This window comes from Ictidomys tridecemlineatus, chromosome 5, assembly GCF_052094955.1.
Source record: "Ictidomys tridecemlineatus isolate mIctTri1 chromosome 5, mIctTri1.hap1, whole genome shotgun sequence".
In the NCBI taxonomy this organism is placed as follows: domain Eukaryota; kingdom Metazoa; phylum Chordata; class Mammalia; order Rodentia; family Sciuridae; genus Ictidomys; species Ictidomys tridecemlineatus.
In genome coordinates, this window is record NC_135481.1 from 72,178,816 (window position 1) to 72,196,198 (window position 17,383).

The 17,383-nt window shown below is 35.5% G+C and overlaps 1 long non-coding RNA gene across 1 annotated transcript; it reads right to left on the reverse strand.

Annotated features, from left to right (window-relative positions):
• Positions 1–298: 298 nt before the first annotated feature.
• Positions 299–16,734, reverse strand: LOC144377547 (uncharacterized). The gene is made up of 3 exons (XR_013438542.1): positions 16,546–16,734; positions 14,988–15,171; positions 299–438 (listed from the first exon to the last, which is right to left on the reverse strand). It is a non-coding gene; the product is annotated as an uncharacterized LOC144377547 (long non-coding RNA).
• Positions 16,735–17,383: the final 649 nt, after the last annotated feature.

Below are 17,383 nucleotides of genomic sequence, written 5' to 3' on the forward strand. Positions count from 1 at the left end.
GAGTTAAATTTGAATATTAAGAAAAAAAATAAAAACAAATTTGTATGTAGATATGGGAATATGAAAATTCTGTCTCAAAAAACAGAAAGAAAGTAAATTTTAAAAAGCAAAGGAGAAAAAAAGGAAGCTACAGAAATGTCTTTACATTACATACCCAAGAGAAAAATTAATATTAAAACTTGAATATTAACTAAAGGATGACTAGTAGAAAGCATTATTATTTTTTAAAAGAAATTTAATTTAGATTTAAAAGATTGTACTTAAAAGTTGAGTGCACAAAGGTCTTTATTTCCTGTGTTATGGAAGGTTGATTTATTCAGACAAACCATCTGGCTAAAAAGAACTAAAAATACAAAAAGTAATTCAACTTGCTGCTCGCTGGAGATCCACGCCATCCTAGGGCTCATAGTATTCCAATCAAATGTTTCCAAGGAGAACCTGAAGTTGATAATAAAAAATAATAAAGTACCCGAAAGAAAGGGCCAGGAGTGAAAACTAGCTTTGAAAACAATAACCAAGAAACAGCACACACAGACCTATCAAGACTTAAATGTCAGAATCATCAGACACAAAATAATCAAATATTTACTTTGTTCAAATCCTTTAAAGAAAAAAAAAAGTATTTGGAACCTCTAAGAACATAGAAACTAGGTAGAACGACCTACCATATTTGAAAAAGTGGAAGAAAGAGAATATATTGGCCATTGAGAATCCAAAAGAAAAATCTAATATATGGGTTTCCAGGTGAATTAAATGCAGTTCAATACTTCACCCCCCCAAAAAAAGGAACTAGAGATAGGATAGAAAAATATTCAGAACATACAGATAGTGCAATGACCATAAAGTTGAGGGAAGTTAGGAAACATGGTGAGTAGAGTGAGAAGGTCCGGGTGCCATTCCACAAGGAGACCAGCAAGAACTGTCACAGATAATACTGAAGAGACATTGGGAAATAATTTTCCAGAATGGAAAGGCACATGCCCAAACCCAAGATTCTCAAGAAATTCCTAACAAAATAAATAGAAGAAATATATAATAAAAAAAATCAATAAAAAAATTTAAAGCAATTTGAGGGGAAAAAGTCCTTAGGAGAGTTGGTTAAGTCAGATAGGTTGCTGCTGAACAGTCATTGTGGAAGACAGGGTACTGAGAAAAAAAAATCAATCTAATCATCTCTATTCCAAAAGATGTTTTATGACCTACATAGAATTGTTCCTTATCAAAGAAAATTTAAAGGAATATCCTTCAGGATAAAGAAAAATGACCACAGGACTGATGCTTGTGATAAAAGAAAGAGTGAAGCAAAAATGAATTGGTAATTCTGTAAGTGAGTTTTAGCAAATGCTTGACTATACCTAACAGAACTAATTGTGTATGCAGTTAAAAAGAGAAATAGAATTATAATAAATCATTACAATATTAGTTGAGAGTGTAAGAAGTGGTGCTGGAATTTTTAAAGAGCCTTTTGATACAGAAGAATAACTTAGAGTATTGTTAAATCATTAGGTTTTGATGAATTAAGCATGTATGTTGCCCCCTTTATGTATTTAGCTTTTGAAATATGTAAATGTGTTTTCTCTTTTAAAATTATGTTAAACACTCTCTTCCCACATGCAAACATACATGAATATGGCAATAAGTGCTAAAGAATCCATAAATATTGTGGCTAAATCTTAGTAGTGAAATTCTCTTAGGAATATTTATTTATTATGAAGAGTAAATACACATACCATACATATGAGAAAACATTTCTTCTATGTATTTACTTTTAAAGAAAATTGTATGCATACAAAGGAAACAGAAGTACATTTGAATAATGATTAGACATTCAAAAAAGTGATCTATAATTATAGTTTTTATTCCTCTCTATTGTTGGTGAGAAATTATGAGCTTATATGTAATTATATGCAAAGCCTTAGGAATATGTGAATGTATATAAATTTTTCAGAATAATTGAAAGGAATATTTTACTCTATATAAGATAGTATTCTTATAATAGCTTTTGAGCATATATTACTTATTCATTTCTATTCATTCTATCGTAATGCTAAAATAATGAATTTGCTCACAATAGCCTAGTATCATTAGAAGTTAATGTTGGATTTACTGTATCCTATTAATAAAAATGCAAAGAAGAAATTTTTTCTTTTTAAAATTAAAACTGTCTGTAGCCTTCTAATGTGGGTGTAGAGTTCGTATGCATAGATTTTTTTATTATTTCCATTTATTATGATTAGAAAAAAATGTGTGAAAGCTAAAATAAATTTTATTTTATTTTATTTTATTAAGGGAGAAATATATATCAGTATGAGTTTTGGCTGTTTTCAGGGAGGCTGAGAATGCCTCTGAAGGAGAGACAAGGGACTCATGGGGATGAGCCTAGAAAGAGTAGATATGCACTGCATGAGAAAATCTAAAGGTGTGCCTCCTCCTCCCTCCACTTCTGCACTTCCTCCTTTCCTTTCTATCTTCCTTTTCCCTTTAGGAGTTCCAGGTCAAAAAGTAATTAGAAGTGGAATGAGAAGGAAAAGGTGGAGAAGAGCACAGGGAAATATACAGGGTGACCCAGGAAGTTCAAATGAAGCTGCCCTCTGCCCTTCATTATAGCTAATCTTCAATGAAATCTGCAAAATATAGAGGTTGTATGTGCATTTTGCCTTTCTATCTAGGGGTAAATCAAGATCTATAGCTCCTTTGTGTCAAGATGTAGCAGACAGTGATATCCGGCAATAAACTAATTCTGAGGAAGCAGGATATCTGCATAGAGGTAAAGAAAATATGTAAGTCATCCCAACAACTAGTGCGTAGCAGGCACATGTGAAAGGAGAAGGGACCAGCACGAGATATTTAGAATTCAGAAAACAGCATTCTTGAGCAGTTGTTGAGAGCCACAGCCAAAGGGGCCCCAGCAAACTTCCAGCTGCCAGCAAGTTTCAGACTGCCCCAGCAACATCTAGCTGATTGGCTCCTCTGCGGTGATGTTCATTGGGCTGTTTCCCTGCCCTTCAGACTGCCAGCTGATGATTGGCTCACAGCTGCCCCAGCAACATCTAGCTGATTGGCTCCTCCACGGAGCTGCTCATTGGGTGACTTCTTTGGCTCTGCCCACGCAACCCAGCCAATCGGCCTCAAGAGGAGGAGGATTGTGGGAGGTTGAAAGGCTGGTGTGGGGGAGAGAGGCTTGTGGAAGCCGGTGGTGGCAGTTGGGCTCTGAGGGTTTTTCCCTGGAGCTGTTTTGTTTGGCGTTTGTAGTTCTAAAAATAAAGTTAGTTTCTTTTTGACAAGTGGCTCCTGATTTGTGCCCAGCCAGACTTCGGCATTTGGTGGCTCGCACGGGGAGCAACTGAGGGTAAGTAAACTGCTCGCCCCTGAGGGCAGGGCGAGAGGATGGGGAGCCATTCTAAGTCTCCTCTTTTGTTTTGCTTCGTTTTTGTTTTAACTTTCCTGTCCCTGGAGATGAGTAAGAGGGAAGAAAAACCACTCACATCTGAGGAAAAACTATTTGCGTTTGAGGAACAGATAGGGAGAAAGGACGGATACATATGTCAGGAGGATAGAAAGGCTGTTATAATGATTTTGTGTGGTTCCCTTTTTATTGGATTCTGTCTCGGTTTTATTTGCTGTTATCTTGCTGGGTTGTATTATAGTAGAAATACGGGATCAGCAATTAGTAAAAAACAAACCGAAAGACTGTTAAGTAAATTGTTAAAGGAAGGAAGCTTCCCAGTAAAATCAAGAGCAGTTAGGGCATACGTTGATATAATACAAGAATATAGCCCATGGCTTTTTAAGGAGGAGTTGTTAGATATATCACAATGGAACCATCATGGTGAAGATTTAAAAAGAATAGAAAAGAACAGCCCAGGGACTCTGCCAGTTGGCACATTGACATTGTGGACGTACATATCTGATTTGCTTAGTCCAAAGCCTTCAGTTCAGACAGAGGTAGAGGAAGAAGAAGACATATTGATTCAAGTAGAAGAGGAAGTCTCTCAAGTTAGTCAGAAAGAGGAAAAGATTCAAGTGAAAGAGAAGGTCTTTCGAGATAGTGAGACAGAGGAAGAAAGTTTAGAGCAGAAAAATCTATCAGGGGAAAAGTTAAAACAGGAGACTGCTAATAAGACCCTTTTATTAGAGAGCATAAGTGTCCAACCAACAGCACCGCCTCTACAGGAGACTGCTACTAATAGCATTCTATCACCAGAGGGCGTAAGTGTTCAACCAACAGCGCCACCTCTACTAGAGACTGCTACTAACAGCACTCTATCACCAGAGGGCATAAGTGTCCAATCAACAGCACCACCTCCATATGCTAAGAGACTCCCAACCCCCGCAGTTGATAGTTGGGATCCTGAGACAGGATCTCAAGTATGCCCTGTATTTGAGGTAGGAGGGCAGCGAACTTACCAGGGTTTAAATTTCAAATCAGTGAAGGAGCTAAAAGAGGCTGTAGCAACCTATGGTCCTCAAGCACCCTTCACTGTAAGCTTGGTCGAATCCATTACCAACTTAAGCATGACGCCAGCAGATTGGGCTAGTTTGTGTAAAGCTGTGCTAAATGGAGGACAATACCTGTTATGGAAGGTTGCCAATGAGGAATTTTGCAAAGAGACGGCTAGTCGAAATGCAGCAGCTGGTTATCCTCAGAGAAATCTAGATATGTTGTTAGGAAAGGGACCTTATGAGGATCGGCAGCAACAACTTGCATATGATCCTGGTGTATATTTACAAATTGCTGTAGATGCAGTTAGGGCATGGAAGACTTTACAAGAACCTGGAGGTTTACAAGGTCAATTATCTAAGATAATACAAGGAGCTAATGAACCTTACGCTGAATTTGTAGATAGGCTTATTCAAACAGCTACCAGAGTTTTTGGGAATACAGAACAAGCAATGCCATTTATAAAACAACTGGCTTATGACCAAGCGAATCGTTGGTGTAGAGATATCATTAGACCATGGAAACATGAAGATTTAAACACATATATTAAATTATGTAGAGACATTAATGAACAAGGGCAAATTGTGGCAGCTGCAGTAAAACAAGCTTTAGATGCCAGAGACATTAATGAACAAGGGCAAATTGTGGCAGCTGCAGTAAAACAGGCTTTAGATGCCAGAGACATTAATGAACAAGGGCAAATTGTGGCAGCTGCAGTAAAACAGGTTTTAGATGCCAGAGACATTAATGAACAAGGGCAAATTGTGGCAGCTGCAGTAAAACAGGCTTTAGATGCCAGGCCAAGAACATGCTACAATTGTCAACAAACAGGACATTTTCAAAGGAATTGCCCCATAGGAGGAGGGTTTAACAAAACTAGGTATCAAACAAGTAGAATACCGGGTATTTGCCCACGATGCCGTAGAGGGAGACATTGGGCTAATGAATGCCGTTCTCAAACCACCATAGAGGGTACTCCATTATATTGGGCTAATGAATACCGTCCTCAAACCACCATAGAGGGTACTCCATTATCAAAAAACGAACAAGGACAAGGTGTTTATCCACAATATCGTGGACAAAGGCATCGGGCTCCGTTGCCAAAAAATGGACAGGGGGCCCCAATGCTCCGGGGCCCCAAACCACAAATATACGGAGCACTGGAGGAACCCAGCAACCCCAGCAACCCCATCAGGGTAGTGCCCAGCACATCAGATCCCTCATCAGACAAACCAGAGGGAGCGCAGGGTTGGACATCTGCGCCTCCACCAAATCAGTACTAACTCCAGAGATGGGAGTTCAAATCATTCCCACAGGGGTAAAAGGACCTCTTCCCAAAGGAACAGTAGGCTTATTATTGGGACGCAGCTCTTCTACTCTAAAAGGACTTTTGATAAGTCCTGGGGTAATTGATTCCAATTATGAAGGTGAAATAAAAATTATAGCCAGTTCTCCAAAGGGTATATCAGTAATTTCACCAGGAGATAGAATAGCACAGTTACTAATAATACCAAGCCTACATGATAAATTTTCCAGTCATGTTGTAGAAAGAGGTTCCAAGGGATTAGGCTCCACAGGTGTAGATTGGGCTATGCTTTCTTTAAATTTAGATTCTCGCCCCATGCTAAAACTAAATATTCAAGGACATGAATTTAATGGGCTACTGGATACAGGTGCAGACCTTAGCATCATCTCTCGTCAAGAATGGCCAAAACATTGGCCATTACAACAAGCCACTCAATCGCTTCGAGGCCTAGGAGTGGCGACTAATCCCGATAGAAGTGCAATGCTATTAGATTGGAAGGATCCTGAAGGATGTGAAGGAACTATACAGCCATATGTATTGGATCATCTTCCCGTAAATTTATGGGGACGAGATGTCTTAGATCAATTAGGTTTGACATTAACAAATAATATCAATCAAAATGCACCCACTATTATGGCTAGACAAGGTTTTAGGAAAGGAAAAAGATTAGAAAGACAAGAACAATGTATAGCAGCACCAATACAAATAGATCAAGGAACAGATAGACATGGGTTGGATTTTCACAAAGGGCCACTGAGACAATAAAAATTACATGGAAATCAGAAAGACCAGTATGGGTTCCTCAGTGGCCCTTGACTAAAGAAAAGACACAAGTAGCCCATGATCTGGTCAAACAACAATTAGCGGAAGGACATATACAACCTTCTGTATCTCCCCATAATACTCCCATTTTTGTCATCAAAAAGAAATCTGGTAAATGGAGATTACTGCAAGATTTAAGAGCCATTAACAATGAAATGGTCATTATGGGACCTGCTCAATCGGGGATTCCTCAATTGTCTGCTTTGCCAAAAACCTGGTATGTTTTAGTTATAGATATTAAAGATTGTTTTTTTTCAATTCCAATTCATCCTGAGGATAGTCCACGTTTTGCATTTACTATCCCTGCACTAAATCATGAAGGTCCTGATCAGAGATATGAATGGAAAGTACTCCCTCAAGGGATGGCTAACAGCCCAACTATGTGTCAAATTTATGTTAACAAAGTAATCCAGCCACTTAGAAATCAAAATCCTGAACTACAAATATTTCACTATATGGATGATGTGTTATTGGCACACAAAGCTAAAAACACATTGCTAGAATGTTATGCCACACTTACAAACTTATTAAAAAATTATAATCTAGAGATAGCAATAGATAAAGTACAATTAAATTTTCCAATTAATTATTTAGGAGTTCTATTATCCTCAACCATGGTCCGTCCACCAAAAATTCAAATACGAGTAGATCAACTCAAATCACTTAATGACTTTCAAAAGTTATTAGGAGACATAAATTGGATAAGGCCTTATCTAGGTATTCCAACAGGAGAATTGGGACCTTTATTTGATATCCTAAAAGGTCCATCAGATCCAAATTCACCCCGAATGTTAACGCCTGAAGCAAGAAAGGCATTAAAAATCATTGAAACATATATGGAAAATATGCATTTGGATAGAATTGATATAAGTTTGCCTTTATTATTTATTGTACTACCAACAAAAAATATTCCTACAGGAGTATTTTGGCAAGAAGGTCCATTATTATGGATACATTTATCTTATTCTCCTAACACTATTCTTACTAGATATCCTGAGGCTGTAGGACAATTAATACTCAAAGGAATAAAAACAGCAAAGGCAGTGTTTGGAATTTCTCCCCATAAAATTATTACTCCATATACTATGAATCAAATTGATGAATTAGCTAATGAGTTAAATACTTGGGCAATAATAATGTGCAAATCTAATGTTTCATTTGATAACCACTTACCATCTAATCCTTTATTGTCTTTTTGGTCATTGCATCCTGTAATTTTTCCAAAAATGACAAGAAAAACACCTATCATGAATGCTCCAAATATATTCACTGATGGGTCAAATAATGGTACAGCAGCAATAGTTACACCTGATCAAACTTTTACATTTTTAGTACCCAAACAATCAGCTCAAAAGGTAGAGCTTAATGCAGTATTACAAACTTTTGTGATGTTTAAAGATTCTGTATTTAATTTATTTTCTGATAGCCAGTATATAGTTAATGCTATAGTATCCCTTGAAGATGCTGGTAGAATTTCCCCTTCTTCTACTGTTTTCTCTTTGTTTTCCACTATACAAAGTTTAATCTGGGACAGAAAAGATCCATTCTTTATAGGACATATCAGGGCACATACAGGATTGCCTGGAGCCCTTAGTTTAGGCAATGATTTAGCAGATAAAACTACACGTGACATACATATTTTCTCTGTACTAGAAGAAGCTATAAATTTTCATGAAAGATTCCATGTCAATGCTAATACTTTACAAAAGCGTTTTAAAATAACTAAGGAACAAGCTAGACAAATAATAAAACAATGTCAAAATTGTGTGACCTTTTTACCACAAGTTAATCTTGGAGTCAATCCTAGAGGATTGATGCCTAACCATATTTGGCAGATGGACGTCACACACTTGCCAGAATTTGGAAAATTAAAATATTTGCATGTTACAGTTGATACTTCTTCTGGATTTTTGATGGGCTCCCTTCATGCCGGCGAAAAAACTAAAGATGTTATAGCTCATTGCTTACAAAATTTTGCCACTGTGGGCATTCCAAAACAGTTAAAAACAGATAATGCCCCTGGTTATACGTCTACTTCTTTTAAACAATTTTGCTCATCATTTGGCATTACTCATATAACAGGAATCCCATACAATCCACAGGGACAAGGCATAGTTGAAAGAGCTCATCAAACTATTAAAATGTATTTATTAAAGCAAAAAGATGGAATTGGGAAGGGGTATATATTCCCCAAAGATAAACTTAAAATAACCCTTTTTACTCTAAACTTTTTAAATTTGGATTCATCAGGACTTAGTGCTGCAGAAAGGCATATGTGTCCAAAAAATGTACATAAGCCCAAGGTACTTTGGAAAGATATTCTAACAGGACAATGGAAAGGTCCTGACCCAGTAATTGTCTGGAATCGGGGGTCTGTTTGTGTGTTTCCACAGGAAGAACAGCAGCCAATTTGGATTCCAGAGAGATTAACCAAGGTTCTGACCCAGAACAGCAGCCGATTTGGATTCCAGAGAGATTAACCAAGGTTCTGACCCAGTGATTGTCTGGAGTCGGGGGCCTGTTTGTGTGTTTCCACAGGGAGAACAGCAGCTGATTTGGATTCCGGAGAGATTAACTAAAATCCTGACCCAGTGATTGTCTGGAGTCGGGGGTCTGTTTTTGTGTTTCCACAGGGAGAACAGCAGCCGATTTGGATTCCAGAGAGATTAACTAAAGCGATTTCTACAGACCAAAAAGAAGATGATTTAGCTCAAATCCATAATAGCTGATATCCAAAACTCCAATTTGGCTATCCTTACATCTGCGACAGAACCAGGATGGTTTTTTCAATATCTATTTTATTATTGCCCTTTCCCATATCATGAAGTTCTATTTTATTTTTTTGAGCTCATACAGACCTAGGTTAATGTTTTGCTGATCAGTTCTATTTTTTTTTTGACTATAGAGTTTTTAAACATTGCAATAGAGATTTTACCTGTAAAAAGTTATAAGGCCTTTACTATTGTGTTATGTGTTGTATGTATTATATTATGTGTGCACACTTGTGTTTTGTGTTATATGTTTGAATGTACGTATGTCCAATGTATGTATTTTCATATATATGATGAGCGCTCATGAAAAGATGGATCCAAATTTTTTTTTTTTTATTCACGTGATTTAAATGGTTTAATTTAAATTGGGTAAATAACTGTTAAGAATTGTTTTAATATGTAAACAAAAAAGGAGGTTAACAGATCTGTTTGTTTACTCTCACCTTTCGTTTTCATTATATTTAATAATTCTCTTCACTATAATGTAAATTGTTAAGAAAATTGTTTTCTTTTAGTGCCTTCTGAAATGTTACCTAATTTTTTCTTTAGCCATTATTGCCAGAATTTCTATCTTCAGATGAAGATAATATAAATTGTTAAGAAAATTGTTTTCTTTTAGTGTCTTCTGGAATGTTACCTAATTTTTTCTTTAGCCATTATTGCCAGAATTTCTATCTTCAGATGAAGATAATATAAATTGTTAAGAAAATTGTTTTCTTTTAGTGTCTTCTGGAATGTTACCTAATTTTTTCTTTAGTCATTATTGCCAGAATTCCTATCTTCATCCCTGTGCCGGTGAAGACAAAGATAAAACTAATCTACAGTTTCTGCAATAGCCATCACTGAACTGCTTACAGAACTTGCACTGAACTGCTTACAGAACTATGTGTCATTTGTATGCATTGTGAACTATCTGTTGGTGCAGCGACTTGTGGTAGTGTTGGGGTATTTTTGCTGATGATTTCATCGGTGGTACAATTTTCCCAAAAGGAGCCGTCAATTGACTTGGTATATCTTCCTCCCTTCTGCTTGTCATGATCATTCAGCTAAAATTTGAGGGTCAACAGAGGTGAGGCAAAGAACCTCACCCCCCCCCCCCCCCCCGCTGAGACCTCTCCACAGGTGTGGCTGTATACTGGACCGGTAGTCAATGACGGGTAAGATCCAATTACAATGGTACCAACCTAAGACAGGAGGCTGACGCCCTGAGGTCAGCTCATCCGAAGACGGGTAAGGACCATATGTATTGGACAACCTAAGGCAGGCACGGTCCATAAGCCACATGCTTGTTGTTTAAACAGAGAGGGGGAGATGTTGAGAGCCACAGCCAAAGGGGCCCCAGCAAACTTCCAGCTGCCAGCAAGCTTCAGACTGCCCCAGCAACATCTAGCTGATTGGCTCCTCTGCGGTGATGTTCATTGGGCTGTTTCCCTGCCCTTCAGACTGCCAGCTGATGATTGGCTCACAGCTGCCCCAGCAACATCTAGCTGATTGGCTCCTCCACGGAGCTGCTCATTGGGTGACTTCTTTGGCTCTGCCCACGCAACCCAGCCAATCGGCCTCAAGAGGAGGAGGATTGTGGGAGGTTGAAAGGCTGGTGTGGGGGAGAGAGGCTTGTGGAAGCCGGTGGTGGCAGTTGGGCTCTGAGGGTTTTTCCCTGGAGCTGTTTTGTTTGGCGTTTGTAGTTCTAAAAATAAAGTTAGTTTCTTTTTGACAAGTGGCTCCTGATTTGTGCCCAGCCAGACTTCAGAAAGCAGTTACTTATATTATTTAACAATTAGGCTTTAAACCCTTAAACATGATGTTATATAAACAACTGATGTACTTACTATTTTACATGGTCATTTTATATTTCCAATTATGCAGTAGAAAAATAATATTGGGAAAATTTTAAAATCATATAAAGATGTTGTACATGTTTGTTTATTTACCTTTTTGAGGTTGTAAATTTTATTTTAAGTGTTCTATGAGCAGAAAAAAATACATAAATTATAAGTTGATAAATACACTCACGTAACTAATTTCCCAGGTCCGAAAATAACATAGTACTAGCAAACAGAATCCTTACTATGCTGTGACTGATGTGCTACATGCACCATAGTAGCTTTTACCTATTTTAGAACTGCATATGAATGGAATATGGAAAAATTTTTGAATGGTTTCTTTCAAAAATATGTTTGTCAAGTTTGTCCACATGATTGCAAATGCCAGAAATTCAGTCTTTTGTATTGTATTATATTTTATTGGGTGAACATATAATAACTCATCAATTCTGACTTTGTTAGACAGTTTAAGTTTTAAACTTTTACAACTTTTGCATATGCATTTGGCAAATGTATATGAACATATGTGTGTTGTGTGTAAATATAAATGAAATGTCTGGGCCACAGGGTACGTATTTGTTAAGATTGAATATTTGAGATACCCTGAGCCCATGATGACTTTAGTGGAACAGAGGCAATAAGATGAGATACATTAAGTATTTACCTTAAAGTTAGACTGTCATTTAATCTAGTTCAAATTACTTTCTGAATAATCTTAAACACATTAGTAAATTTAATTGTCTCTCATTTTGCTTATCTAAAAATTCATATACAATATGCCATAACAAAAATGCTAACCAAATTAATCTATGCTTAAAAGTTCATAAAAATTTAGTGCTTGATTAATATTCATTTTTTATCCCTTGCCTGGGTATTAATAGAGTTAAAAATCCAGGTGAATCTGAATGATTGCCTAAAAAATTCAGAGCAGTTAGAGTCACCTGGCAGTCTCTGTTCTAATCCATGTTGTCTGCCAATTTTTTTTTGCGTGTGTATGTGTGCTTCATGAGCATAATGTGCAGTTAGCATAGTCATTAATTTTCATTAATTGAGAATTTATTAAGTAGCACTATGTGTTCAACTTTGCTATATGGTCTATGAAGAATGTGAAATAAGCTCAACCATCATTTCCTATCTTTCAAAGTGCTAAAAAATACTTGTAGAGGCTCAGGAAATATTTTAATTACACAACAAATTAGAATCTGATTATATTTTTAAAATAGAGACATCCTCTGCCCCATACATTTTCTACTTGACTAAAGCTATTAAACTGCAAATTTTAAACATATGTGTGTATTGTGAAGATATGAACTTTGGAAAAAATATTTATTAATTTTATCATAAAGCCAATACAATTTTTTTAAGAATAACTTCTAAGATAATGTATTCTAAAGGAATTGTATGTGTCCTGTTTTTGATGAACTTTCCTACTGACTATGAATAAGTACAGATGAACAAAATTCTTTATCAAAAAAAGAGAATATCAAGATTAATGAAGGGGGCTGTGAATGGAGACTTGGATTCTAGGATAGGTTTTTACTTTCCGTTAATCACTGTTCAATATTAGAGAACAAACTATTAGGAACAAAGCAAATCAGTTGTAAACAAGTCTGTCAAATATAAATTAATTATAAGCATTTATTTTCCCAGTAAGAAATAGTATTCAAAACTGACCAAACTATCCTGTATACATATGTGATATTACCATCTTTATGTATATTCTAATACAGTAATTTAAGAAATTATAAATAAATAGAAGAACAACAGAACAGAGGAAATACAGGAGGAGAAGCAAAGGGGCAGTGGTGCTCAGACAAAATTGTAGCAAATTATAATCCATGCTTGTGTAATTAAGTCAAAATGAATCCCAATATTATATACAAATGTAATGCACTAATAAAATACTTTGAAAAGACACAGAATTTACCTTTTTCTTAAAATCATAGGCTAAGTATTAGATAGGACATGATTTTCTAATATGATTTCCATAGATTATTTAGTTGTTTATAATTTGTAACTCCATATTTAATCAGGTGCCATTATGTTTTTTGAGTAATCAAATATACTTTCATAAAAAATAATGTTAATGTGATGTTAGTTCTATTTAAAAGAATGATGTATATATTATCTAACACTGAATATGGAACTGAGAATCCAAAGACAGTGACATTATTTGATAGCAAGGCATATGATGTTTTTAGGAAAGATTGACACATGCAATAGTATAAGTTTTCATTCATTAGAGTGCTACATAAGTTAGAGTGATATTTTTATGTAGAGCTGGAGGAATTACAAAACAATATTAGTGAAGGTAAAACAGTAGGAGTAATTACCCCGTGCTATATTTTGAAGCACAGCAGAGCTTTACTATGCTTTTGTAGTGTAATGGTGAATGTGCTATGTCTATTCAAAGATACACCTGGATTAAGTAGCTTGGCATGAGTTTGGCAATGAAAATGGTTGAGAGCAAAGGAAGATAAAGATGAATAGAACATAAGATGGGTGAAGTAAACAGGAGCAAGATCTTAGAGTGCCTTGTGTATTTCTATTTATACTAAATAAATTTGCCTTAATGTGATAAACCAAGCAGTCTCTTGTTTCCAAAGGTATAATACTTTTTACTTTCTTTTAGAAATGCTAATTATTCAGAATTCTGCTACTAACAATTCTTTATTCAAATTCATCTGGGTTAATGGAGGACTCAAAGAATTTTCATTTTAAGTTTTGCACTGGGAAAACACTGTTTGAGGCATTGAAAACTATTAAAGTCTTCTTAGTAGAGGTCTGATATTTTCAGATTTCTGGTTTTCGGGACTTTGAGAGGTGTAATTCCAAACTGACTAGTTTTGAAACTTCTGGAAAAGTACAGATTAGCTTTGATGAAATCTTCAGATATAACAGTTATTAGAGACAAAGGCCAGGATGAAGTATTTTGGAAAATTATAGTTTCTTCAGTACATGGTTGTAAATAAACAGAAGTAGATATGTGAACCTTCCCCTTTCACATAAAAATATTTTCTTTCTCACATCACATGCAAACATTCCAATATGTTGAAAAAAATAAACATTGCAGGTAGAATAAGAATATTGCAGGTAGAGGCGACTAAGTTTATGACTTCAGTTTAAGCATACATTTTGAAAATATTATATTAAAGTCTTTAAAAGAAAAATATAAACCGTACTAAATTAATATTAATATCTCCTGTTCATTTGAGATCTCATTGAGAGTAAAAAGGCAACTCACACTGTGGGTGAAGCAATTTTACATACATGTATCCAAGAATATATAATAAAGAATTCTTAATAAGAAAAAGAAAACAAAGCATGAACTAAAAAGTTACTTTCCATAATAAGATATTTGAGTGGCCAATTAATAGACTAAGAGTTGTTTGTAACACAAGTCATCACAGAAATGCAAATAAACTCTATACTGTAGTTGCATTCTGTTCCCACTGGAATAGCTAAAATGAAAATGATAAAAAATATCAAGTGTGGACAAAGACTGTGAACAATCAGAACTCATATACTGCTTGTAGAAATGTGCATTTTTACACCTATTTGGGAAAATTATTTGACTTTATTTCCCAATCTGAATAAGTTAGTATCCTTATTATTCTATGCATGTTTAAATACCCAGCACAATCACACAAGTTCAATAATAGAGAGGGAATAAAGTTCACAGAAATTCTTATCAAACTAGAAGTATTACAAATTATTATGCATAATTAATATAATAAATTATAGTACATTAATATAATGGATACTGCATATTTCAGCTTCTATTGTTGTATACAAAATAGAATACTAATAGAAAAATCAGTTACTTTGAATCAGAAATTGGCACAGGACACAGCAGGGATGGATTATCTCTGTTCCAAGATGCTTTGGGTCTCAGTTGTAATGAGGTGAATGGTTGGATACCAGAAGCTTCTGAAGAAGTTCCATGTCTGACTGTGATAATGCAGTTAGAATGTCTGCATATGGCTTCAGCTTTTCTGAACATTGCAGCTGCATTAAAAAGTGAGAGTCCTGAGAGACGGCATCTGAAGACCTGCTCTTTTAAGATACCAAGGTAAAAGCTGCACTACTTCTGATCTAGTCCTGAAAACTGAAAGTCACACCTATTCATTAAGACACATTGTATTGATTACAAGAAAGTCAACATGATTCAAAGGGAGGGAAATGAGTTTTATCCCTAGGAGTAGGCAAGGTGAATTTGCAGAAGATCAGGTGGGCTGAGAGATACTGAGTGGCCATTTTGGAAGTAAAATCTTCCACAAAATATATTGATAAAATTGGCAACTATGCTTGTCATATAGAAGGATTTCTCAAATATACTGTTGCATAAAAAGGTCAGACTCAAGAGAGGATTTCCAATATATTCATTTACATACAAAATGTTAAAACTGACAACATCAATATATGCTTTAATATTTCAGGATAGTAATTATTTATTGAGCTAGTAATTCAAAAAGACCAGCAAAATGGCCTCTGAGGTATTATTTTTTGTTGCATGTATTTTATGTGTGCTAGCAACGATGTGTATTTAACATGTGAAAATTACTTGTCAAGTTACAGAATAAGATATTTTACTGTGCCTATACTAATATTTCAATAAGAATTTTAAAAAAAACCTTTCAACTTATTTATACTTCATGTAGATGGTCTGGACCAATATTTTAAGTTTTTTTTCTCTAAATTTTTTTCTCATTTTTTTTTATTCTTTGAGCAATGCTAATGAAGAATTCATTTGCTCATTTCTTGCATTTGAAGTACTCTTCAATGACAACCTTGACCTGAGAGTCTTTGTAATAGTCCTTAACCACTACACAACTGCAACCAACCATTTTCGGGGTTTGCTCTCTGGGTCAGTTTTACAGAGGCCCACCGATTCTCCCTAGTTTCTTGTCGTCTTTAACCCTAATTAGGTTGATTTGGTGCTCAGCACAAAGGCCTTTCACCAATTTGACAAACATAAGCTCATTACAGTTGGATTCAAAGGCACAAAGATGGGCTGGGACACAATTCCTCTCAAAGTTTAGACACTTCTGCAACAAATATCAGTTTCATTTAACATAATTTTTTACTCATTCATTGCGATGTCATTTTTTTTCAATCATTTTATGTCCACAGAAAAGTATTTTTAGTTGCATGCTACTGTGTTAGAAATTATACTTGCAAAAACAGTACTGATGTAGCTGATAACTGTTAACATAAAATAATTTATTTCCAAAGCTAAAGTGAGTTTCACCACTATGAGCTACTCCTTATCAAGTTATCAAATAAGATATTATTAAGAGACTGTTAATCTTTCAAAAATATATTTATATACTTAGATATAGTAACTTTTTCAAAAAATTAGAAAACCATCATTTTCTTTACCTTTTAGATTTTTAAGCGAATTCTTCCATGTTTTTCTTTAACACAGACAGCATCCAATCATTCCCCACCACTTCCACTGCTAGAACCCTGCTGGGTCCTCCTTTATCTTCTTAGATATTTCAATAGTGTCCTAAATGGGGTCCCTTGCATACACAACACAGCAGCTAAAGTGATCATATTAAATCATCACAGCACATAAATCATGCTGGTCTTATGCAACTCATTGTCCAAAGGCTTTGATGTTATTCAGAGTAAATAAAGTTGAAAGTTCTCCAAAAGATCAGGAATGTCCTGCAACAACTCATGTATTCTCTCAACTTGTTTCCTTTGCTTTAGTTGTCAGATAAGATCTCATCTATGATCTCACCTAGGATCTTTGTATTCACATTTCTCCCTGCCTGAACTTCTTTCCCCTCAGATCTCTGAATAACCCATCTCACTTCCTTCTAATATTTGCTCAAATTTCACCTTTTCACAAAGCTGTTCCATGATTACTCAATTTAAAATATTATACTTTTTTTCAGTCACTCTCATTCCCATCTATGTAACTTTCCTCTGGTTATTTTTGTTCAAAGCACAATTAACTTTACAAATCTTGCATTTGTTTATTTATTGTACATCTCCCCCAGCTTACTATCACCCTTAACACAGAAGTCAGCTCCCTGAGGACAGAATTGTCTGTGTTTGTGTGTATATGTGTGCCCAAGGGCTTTTCCCATTTTGTATTTTCTTTCTGAAACTCCCTTATCTACTCCTTGCTCTTTTTCTTTCCACTTTTATCTTTAAATAATCTCCTCAGAGAATTTCCTGTCATTTCTTGGTTATTGTACCCAACAAA